Source organism: Euphorbia lathyris, chromosome 7 (assembly GCF_963576675.1).
Source record: "Euphorbia lathyris chromosome 7, ddEupLath1.1, whole genome shotgun sequence".
In the NCBI taxonomy this organism is placed as follows: Eukaryota; Viridiplantae; Streptophyta; class Magnoliopsida; order Malpighiales; family Euphorbiaceae; genus Euphorbia; species Euphorbia lathyris.
In genome coordinates this window covers 2,151,854-2,162,761 of record NC_088916.1, presented here as the reverse complement: position 1 = coordinate 2,162,761, position 10,908 = coordinate 2,151,854, and the positions used below count along the sequence as shown (strand labels likewise).

The window sequence follows — 10,908 nt, the reverse complement described above, 5'->3', positions numbered from 1 at the left end:
AGCCCCTCAGGTAATATCTGAGTTGTCTGGTTTCCAGGGAGAAACCGAGTGCTGTTTTCGCCCATGGTATGGATCAACTCAAGGTTGTTAGACCTTTAGTAATGAGCTTTTAGGCTCTGATACCACTTGTTGGTCCCTTGTAAGGTTGCAAATATAGTTCCAAGGGGGGGTTAGGAACTATTTTACCTTTTTTAAATAATTTGGGCAGATTTCTTTTCTTTAAGAAAAGTTTATAAAACAGCGGCACTTAACACTCAGCAAGACACTGGCTTAGTCAACTAGTGACTAGGACAGCTTCGTTGCTTAGGTCAGGAAATAGCACTTAGAGTCTATTCCTGAACCTGCTCGTTTGTAGCGCACAACTCAGCTTGACCTCTTTTACTTGGTCAGTTTTAGTTTGTTTTAAGCAAGCAATATGAATAAGGAGTTAAGGTTTAGAAATACTTCACTCAGCAGATTTATCCAGGTTCGGCTTCTTCTAAGCCTACGTCCTGTCCCCGGAACACCTCCGAGATTTCAAATCCTCTACTGAGCTCTTTAAAGGTAGAGCCTCAAACCTTTTACAATATCAGCAATTGAGTATGACAAGAGTACCTTCCTCTATACTTCTACTCAATCCTAATCTCTCCGCTGAGTACTTAAAACCGAGTACCCAGCCTCTCCTTTTACAATATCAGCAATTGAGTATGACAAGAGTACCTTCCTCTATACTTCTACTCAATCCTAATCTCTCCGCTGAGTACTTAAAACCGAGTACCCAGCCTCTCCTTTCTACTTCTAGAAATGATAAAGATTTTGTCCTAAACAACAATTGCTAGAACACCTTAGATGATTGAAAAACAATCACTCTAGACTTTTACACAAATGAATAGACTTTGTAGTGTAAGAACTTTGCTTTGCTTTTGATGGAGAACTTTTGTATACGTTTGGTCAGCGTAGCGGCTCTTGCTCAAAGTTCTCTGAAGAATGTGGATTCTGAATGCTCTATTTATAGAGAGCTATGAGAGCTTCTGGTTATTTCGAATTTCGAAATAACCGTTGGAGGAAAACGGCTTCATGTCGCTTTCACTCAGTCTGTTCAGCAGTTCTCCTAGCCAATCAGATTCCAGCATCTTCTGTTCTTCGGTCAGTGTGGCAGTATGTTCCTCCAAATCGGGTAATGTCAAACAGACAGCTTTCTACGTCTTCTGTTCTTTACCAACAGAGGAAATACTTGGTCTGGAAGTTGCTTTGTAGTCAGCGGCTGTCTTGTACGCTTTGTCGAGACAGCTCAGCAGCTTCATACCGAAGTTGTCTACGTGGAAATTCTCGATCCTTTTTTGCTCAGCATGCGTTTCATTACTTCAACGGCAGCGTTTTGGAGATACGCAGGCTGAGTGATCTTGGGCTTGTTTGACTCGGGCCTTGACTTCCATATAGGGCTTGGGCCTTATGATCTTTATGTCTTATGATAAATTATAAACTCAACATTGAACAAACACATTAGTAACACTAAATCAAAGCATTTAAACTTAGTGTGTTATAGAATATTTACTTTCACTTAATTAATTTTGTCAAATCAAAATCCTGTGGAAAGGTGTTTCAACAATGCATTTCGAACCCATTCAACCCATTGAAACTCTGTATTTTTTCAGATTTGTCGTGAACGTTTTTTTGGGATTTCCGACTTTGTCGTATCTGTCGCACCACGAAATAGTGCGACAATGGCCTGGTGGTTTAATGTTGTCGCATTTGTCGTATTTTTTCACGGTGCGACAGAATCCAGAAATATGAGCCTCTCGTACCTGTCGCATTTTTTAGGGTGCGACACTCTCTCTTAGTATAAGTTTGTCGCTTTTGTCGCATTTTTTCAAGGTGCGACATACTCTCTTAGTATAAGCTTGTCGATTTTGTCGCATTTTTTAAAGGTGCGAAAGACTATCTGAGTATAAGTTTGTCGTTTTTGTTTGTTAATATGTGTTTTTTTTCTCAAATGTAGAAGTATGTCATTTGGAACCGATTTGCAAATGTTAAAAGCAAAAGTGTACACTTCAGTAAGTATTGATGCAACCGATTTTGAACTACATATCTCCATGCAATCGACATATGGTCCAAACAAAGTTCTTGGAATAGTAGCACCAATTCAAGGATTGCAAAGGCACTAGATTGTATTCGAAGCATTCAAATATGTTGTGTCTAGTGTACAAAATTTCAGGAACTGACTGTTTTGAATGGTTTGCTGCTATTTTCAATTTGTTATCAAGGGAAAAAGTTGCTATTTTTTGTGGCTTAATTTCATCCATTTGGTATGAAAGGAGCCAGTTAAATCACGGGAAGAAGAGGTTGGGATATGTCTGTTAGTTGCTGCGATATTGGAAATGATTTATGGATTTGCTGCAGGTCCAAATCTTTGCACAGGTGCTGATGTTCGATCGAGTTTTGCTTGTGTTAGAGGTTTTGCTGATTTTGTCAACAATGTTGATGGTTCTGTTCAAGTGAATATTATCGGTGATGACAATGCTGTTGGAGATCGTGTAGACCCTGATACTGTTTCTGTTTAAGAGTTTACCGCAGGTCGTGTTGCCGCTACTGTTGTTTCTGTCCACGAGTATGATAGAAGTTCAATCCATATTTATATAAGAAAGAATAATATCATTGCTGCTGGTTTAGGTGTGTTGGGGGATAGCGTTGGTGCTTCAGTAGGTCATGTAGCTGCTGGTCGGCCAGTAATGGCATGGACAGGGCGGTGTGCTGCTAGTAAGATAGTGTCACATCTTGTAGTTGATACATGGAATGCTTCGATATCTTCTGGTTTGACAAGATTGGGTTTAATGATGGGAGATACTGATGTATCGAGTTGCAGGGGAAGAGTCTTTGAATCAGTTTTTTTGGATACCTCGAGTTACACACTACTTTAAGTTAATTTGTGATATGCCTTTCTTAGTTCGTTCTTTTCGAGGATCTTTTGGACTTGTGATTCGTGATTGTAATGGAGTAGTTTACCTATCTGGAGCAGAACCAATCAGATCAATTATACCGGTACTTCATGCAGAATTAATAGATATTTTGAATTCGATTCGAATTATCAATAATTGTGGTTTCATTCTATTTTGGTAACATCTGATTCAACATCTGCAATTTTACTGTTTCAAGGGGCTCAACAAAAACCTAATTGATCGGGTGTTATTATTGATGATATTTTAATGGTTACCCGACCTTCGTATTAATAGAATTCGTGAATGAGAGAAAACAAACAAATTGAGTGAAATTTTATGAAATGGAAATTTTAATATCTTTCTTATCGAAAATTTTCTAGAGGGTGCACCTTCTAGAGTAGAAACATCAAGATAAACCTAAAAATTAATAAAAATTGAAAAATCTATTAAAACATTGCAACAAAACCAAGCCCTTTATCAAAGGGACAATTACAAAATTAGCCCTATTTTAAAATCCATTTACGTTTTTAGCCTAGTTCTCCAACCATAACATCCTCATCATCTTGAATTGGTGCTACTATTCCAAGAACTTTGTTTGGACCGTATGTCGACTGCATGGAGATATGTAGTTCAAAATCGGTTGCATCAATACTCACTGAAGTGTACACTTTCGCTTTTAACATTTGCAAATCGATGTTAGTTGCAAAACGGAACAACTTCGATTGACCGCCCACGTATGTCATATCTTCTCGAACAATTTTCCAATGGCCGTGCCACAATAACATACAGGGAACAGTTCCAAACGACATACTTCTACATTTGAGAAAAAAACACATATTAACAAACAAAAGCGACAAACTTATACTCAGATAGTCTTTCGCACCTTAAAAAAATGCGACAAAATCGACAAGCTTATACTAAGAGAGTATGTCGCACCCTGAAAAATGCAACAAAAGCGACAAACTTATACTAAGAGAGAGTGTCGCACCCTAAAAAATGCGACAGGTACGACAGACTCATATTTCTGGATTCTGTCGCACCGTGAAAAAATACGAAAAATGCGACAACATTAAACCACCAGGCCATTGTCGCACTATTTCGTGGTGCGACAGATACGACAAAGTCGGAAATCCCAAAAAACGTTCACGACAAATCTGAAAAAATACAGAGTTTCAATGGGTTGAATGAGTCCGAAATGCATAACCCTAGACTATTTTCCTTTGAATTTGACATATACATCTTATATACATCATATTAAACACATATGATATTGTATTGAGATTAAAATTGAAATCTAGGTCAAACCCAACACCATACTTATATGAATAAACAAAGCTTTAACTCTTGGATTGTTCATTTGATTGTTGTTCACTTGATTGTTGTATGAAGTGTTGTAAAAAATGGAAAAAAAAAGAAGAGAAGAAGGAAAATTTGGAGCAAGTGTGATGAATGAGTAACGATGAATGTGTTTCATATGGAAGAAGGGAGAATAAAGAAGACAATGATATTTTTATCTAAATATAATGAAACTGCCTAGATTTGTAAAAAGTTGAAGAACTGAGCTAAAAACTTAAATAGGTTTTAAAATAGGGCTAGTTTTGTAATTGTCTCAATAAAATCAGGGCCGATTAATAAATTTTTAAATATGTCAGGGCTAAATTAAGCCTCTTAATAAAGTGACCTATCTATAAATAGTCCCAGCTACATAAGCAGTATTGAAAGAAAGCGCAACCCTAGTCTTCTCCGCCGTCGTCCGATGACTCACCCCCCCTTCTCGCCAGAAATCAACGAAGCATCGGAAACTTCCGATGATATCTCCTCCGACTCTGAGAGAGCTCCATCGCCGAGTGTCAAAGATGGAATTGATGAGATGCGATTAGGTTACACACTGCAACTCGATCGCGTTTTGATTCGTAAATCAGCATCTCCATCAACTGATAGTCATGAATCCATACAAAATTATCTATAAAATTAAGAAACTCCAACCTCCGGCAGCTACTTCTCCGCAAGGTAAATCTATCTACGTTTGCTTTATTGGATTTTATGTTTTAATTGGAATTCTGAAGATCAATTCTGAATGACAAAATTTTCAGTTTTAGCTTCTCTACAGTTTGTATGATTTTTAACATCTGAGTTCCAACTTTTGTGAAGTTTGACAACTCTGTGTAAGTTGGAAAGTCAATTTTAATGGGTATAAATGTAGAACAAGCTCTAAATTTTGCAAATTATAGTAACCTATGTTAATAAATGTTCTGAAAATAATTGATATCCTTCCTTTGTTCCTTAGTTTATGAATGATAATTTTTATTATAGCTGCGTACAATCTTTTATAGTTTTCCTTATATGCACCATTGGCTATTTGATAATTCAATGTAATGATGACAATGTGGTGGTCGATTAATTATTTACATCGAAACTCAATTGTCGAACATTTTTGTGGACTATTAGCACAAGAAAATGGCATTACTTGTTTACAAAAGTGATGCTGAGATAATTAGGTCTTAATATAGGATAATTGTGCACTCAGAAGCAACTATGTTTACTTCTAAACTCTGCAATATACTATGTTCAATTGTATCCATAAAGCAGTATAATCTTTCTTGCATTTTGGAAACCACAGTATATTTTTCATTAGACAAATACATTGCAACATGACTAATTCATGGTATTATTACTTGTATAATTGCTGAATTTGTTATTATATACATACATACTATTACTATGACATTAGGATTGAACTTTCATTTGTTTGGTTTTCGGATTTACCACTTATTGAATCAAATAGATCAGATATGAACTGAGGACTATTTCTTTTGATAAATCATTTACAGGTTCTGGAGATGGGGGATGGGAAATTAAATGTACAAGGTTTTATCATCTAATTCACAGACCGCATAGGTAAGCCATATGAGAACAATACATGGACATGCTTATTAGTTATTTCCATATCTTGACAGATCGGTCATGGCTTGCTGATGCAATCATCTGGTTTGGTGTTGAATCCGCCACTGCAGCAATTAACCCATTATGTGCAGCAACTGACCACGTTCTGCTGTGCTCAATTGGATTCCATAGCTCAAGGGACTGGTAACAGCCTATGATCAAGAGAAGTGAATGTCCAGGATGAAAGGTACATGATTGAAACTTGTTACCATTCACGGATACAACTTCCACCCGACTCGAGCGACCATACTCGTGCACTGTCTTCACTCACAGATGCTATATACTTCCCATTCATATGCCAACAAAGGCAAAGGACTTCCTTCACATACACATTCAAGTTGAATACTGCTTTACTAGGAATCTCAGTATCAATGACATTGATGTTATTTCCAGTTGCAGTAGCCAATAACTTGCCTGTCTGAGGCTGGAATCTGACTTGTTTAGTAGCTCCCTTATAGACATGCAGGCAAGCACGACGGTCAACCTTTCTCGGATGGAAATCTAATGCCATTACTTGGTCAGCATGCCCATATTTGCAGTGTCCTATCAAAGGAGGATGTGGCGAGTATAGTTGAATTTGGTTTAAACCGAACATCCGTAATTAGAAGAGAATGGCCTTCTGACAAATATGTGAAATCATAAGTACTCATGTCCCACCTACAGACCTTCTTCTCATGTCCAGCACTGGCTAATAGTTTCCCATCAGATGAAAAATGACAACACAGCACCTTACTTTTACTAGGTTGAAGGCCACCAATCTCTTGAAAAGTAAAGCCAAGATCATTGACAGTGGCAGATAAAAAAGATTCAACTTCAGCATATTCAGCATTTTCATGGCCCAAAGTGTTTTCTCCAGCTACTGAGTACACCAATCTCCCATGTTTGCTATTATGTGTTAATTGCTGCTGTAGATTCTGATAATTTTGGCCATGATGCTCTTCGGTTTGTTTCATCTGTGCCTCTTTCTGACTCAAATTACTCTTGGGAAGCATCGGTTTTTGTCTAAGAAAATTCCCAGAGCTGCTGGGAAAAGTACGTGTCCTGTTTCCATATGTAAGTCTTATAGATCCACCCAACAGATTTTGTTGGCTTTGCTCCATCAACCTAGGTAATTCTCCCCGAAGCATAAGAAACTTCCGATTATATCTTATCTCACTCTGATAGTCATGAAGCCATACAAAAATATCTTCAAAATTAATAACCTCCAACCTCCGGCGGCTACCTCTTGATAAGGTAAATCTTTAACATCTCGACAGTTTCTATGATTTTTAATTTCTGAGTTCCATTTTTTTTCTTCTGAATTTTGACAACTCAGTGTTAGCTCCATTCTTTTATACTAATGAGACTGAATTTTGTAGATGATTGGATTTGCGAATTAGAGTATTATATGTGTGTTTATGTTCATCTATGTTTGCCACTGGAAAATCAATCAATTTTAGTTTGTATAAATGTAGATTTTTAACATCTGAGTTCCAATTTTTGTGAATTTTGACAACTCAGTGTTAGATCCATTCTTTCCAAGTAAAGAGATTGAATTTGTAGACGAGGATTTGTGAGTTAGAGTATTAGATGTGTGTTTATGTTCATTGTCTGCTAGGTAAGTTGGAAAATCAATTTTAGTTGGTATAAATTGGGATAAGGTACCAAAACAGGTCTATGGTTTTTGGGGAAGTATCAATTTAGGCTCCAATTTAGGCCTCGATAACGGAACAAGACACGTCACTGATATTACTTCGTTAAGTTCTGTGGCTTGTACGTGGAGGGAGAAATCAGAACTTAACGGAGTTATAGGAATGACGTGTCCAATACGTTATCGAGGCCTAAATTGATACCTTGTTTCAAGCTTAAGTGCTATTTTGTAAGTGGAGTCTAAATTGATATTTCCCCAAAAACCATAGTCCTATTTTGGTAACTTATCCCTTTAAAATTTCCATATATGCACCATTGGCTATTTGATAATTCAATGTAACGATGACAATGTGGTAGTCGAGTAATTGTTTCCGTGCTACCACAAATGTATATTTTAAATTTTACATCAACCCTCAATATTGTTGATTAATTATTTACATTGTCGAACATTTTTGTGTACTATTAGCCGAAGAAAATGGCGATACTTGTTTACAAATGAACTTTTTAGGCCAAATTCTGCAGCAATGGATGTTTGTCATGAAAAGGGACTGCTTAGGTTCATCAGTTGCCAAATGCATAGACTTTCAACCTTTCCAGTTTTCGTTAATAAAAATGTTTTGAAAATAATTGATATACTTCTTTTGTTTATTATTTTCATTAGTTTATGAATGAGAATTTTTATTATAGCTATGTACAATCTTCTAAAATTTTCCATGTATGTACCATTGTAATGATGACAATGGTGGTCGAGTATTTATTTTCATGCTACCAACAAATGTATATTTTAGAATTTTACATCGAACCTCAGTTGTCGAACATTTTTGTGGTCTATTAGGAGAAGAAAACCGCATTACTTAGTGTTGCGGATCTAGACGGGGCTTGAGCACCCACTCGTCGCAGAAAGCGCTAAAAAATCTATGAAAATTGTGTATGGATTTTTCATTTTTTTACATAAAAACATAAAAAAAATGTCAATTTAGCACCCATAAATCACGAGAGATATTGAATCACTGGTATTATTGTGCATCACATGTATACTTCCAAAGTGCATTCAGAAACTTACATTAAGTATGATGAATGAGAAACAACTTTGTTTACTTCTAAACTCTGTTTACTCATTTCATTGCTGTATTTGTCATTATATATACATACTATAATTAACATTGGGATTGAACTTTCATTTGTTTGGTTTTCGGATTTAGTGTTTCCGTTAGATCTAGGCTTATTAGAATCTTAAGGTGGAGATTCAAAGCATCATGAGACTTAGATTAATAAGCCTATATCTAACGGTGAATGAGCAAATTCACTTGCTCATTAAGGTGCATGTGAAAATTCCTGTCTATTGGGATAGGGATAAGGATAAAGGTTGAGATAGAGATAAAGATAAATGGTTGGGATAAGGATAAAAATAGGATAGTCGAGAATTATTATTCAATGTTTGGTATGTGGGATAGGGACATAGATAAAATAATACATTTTACTATTTTGACCTTATTTAAATTACATAACATTAATTTGAGGGATAAGATGAACTTTTCCATCCTATTAAAATCGCAGGAGCTTATACCATCCCTTTTTGGGTATAGGATTTGAGGGATAAAAGGCTTATCCCTCATCTGTTTCAATCTTCTATCTTCCAAACAAACACTAGATAACTTATCTTGTGTTTTTTATCCCTATCTCACATCTTGTATCCCTTCTAACAAACACCCCGTTATTGAATCAAATAGATCAGATATGAACTAACAACAATTTCTTTTGATAAATCATTTGCAGGTTCCGGAGAAATACAAAAGCAGTTTGAGGGGAAAAGGTTATTGTTGGAGTTGATGAAAATGGACATTTTCAAGGGTATTGGTCTGAAGTTGTTGGCTATGGAACAACTTTTGCAGCAAAAGCCTGAATTACAAGGAAAGATTGTCATGGTTCAAATTGTGAATCTGGCAAGGAGCTCAGGAAAGATGTACAACAAGCATAGACAATGAACTCCCGACTTTATTTCCAGTCCCAAGAACCATTTTAATCAATTTGAGATGACGAACCCTTTCTCGTCTTGATCGAATTATCAAGACGAGAAGAAGAATGTTGTTAATGAATCTGAAGCTGTTTGCAACACTTGTAGGAGTGCCACAATCACGAATGATTTTAACACTTCGCTGCTTTTTGGGACTTAGAGCTGCCAACCAATGGAGGCCATTCTTTTGATATTCTCTTGGTTCTCCATGAGCTGCTTGGCGAGACTTTTATAATCTTGTATTCATAGGAGCTAGGATCATAAGCCATTGCGATGGATTCCAATTGTGTAATCCATGCCGATTGTATTATTTTGTACCCAGTTGAAAGAGATCGATTCCGTACTTTCAAAGATAGGGAAGCATATTAATCCATCACAAGAGTCACAACAAACGCTGACGGCACGGAAAGTGAAATTCTTCAACATGTATAATGCCTTTCTTTAGTACATAACAGAGGGATATAATGCATATTTATGAGGATTAACAAGGCCAGGTAAATAAATTATTGTGCTGGTTATAACGGGCATCAGGAGCAAGATTTAGACGTTTCTTTATGAATACAGTAGGGTTATAATGGAATACTAATACTTGTAGAGTGTCTTGAATCTCTAAAGAGATTTCATCGGCAATCTCCACATATTTTGTGATGTGCATTGGGGATGATGACAGATCGGATGTTCGAAAGCATATCGAAAACAGCTTCGAGGTACTATCTAGATGATACCAAGTAAGGCCAGGTGCTATTGTTGATGTAATGTCATTGCTTCAAAGTTTAGCAACTCCTTCAAGTTCAAAATTCAGATGCAACATTGAAAAGCTAAGCATCTTTCTACATTGGCCTTTGTTGAATAATTGTAATGGCATTTTATGTATTTCGGTGTATTTGTTTCACTTTTTTCTCTGGTGAAATATTTTTAGTCCGGTATATTATGAAGTTATTTTCTTCAAATTTAAAGATATAGTGTTTAAGAGCCTGATTTCTTAAATCGGATTATGAGGAGATTGGTGTTCAAATTTAAATATATGGTTTGACCTAATCATATACTCAACTCAAATTTAAATATATGGTTTGTCCTAATCATGAAATTTGGGCATTTGCCGAGCTAGATTCTTTGACTCAAAGCAAATGGCTTTATTTAGTACAACCAATACTCAACTCTAATAACCATTAGTCCTAATTAGGGTTCCCCTCATGACTATATCATGCATTCATCCCTATATAAGTTGATTTGATAACTCTCAATGACATGATGTCATTTTGATGACCTTTTTTTAAGCGATGTCGTGTTCATTGGGGTTAAGTACAATTTCTTCAGTTATGTATATATAGATAAAATCGACAGTTAACTCTTGCCTTATTTTGTAAATCTTTCCAGAGCTGCACCTTCAACTTGTGGTTTTCATTT

At 36.2% G+C, this 10,908-nt stretch overlaps 1 long non-coding RNA gene across 1 annotated transcript; it reads left to right on the top strand.

Annotated features, from left to right (window-relative positions):
- Positions 1 to 4,628: 4,628 nt before the first annotated feature.
- LOC136235288 (uncharacterized) lies at positions 4,629 to 9,874 on the top strand. The gene is made up of 3 exons (XR_010691744.1): positions 4,629 to 4,925; positions 5,747 to 7,091; positions 9,264 to 9,874. It is a non-coding gene; the product is annotated as an uncharacterized lncRNA (long non-coding RNA).
- The last annotated feature ends 1,034 nt before the right edge of the window (positions 9,875 to 10,908 follow it).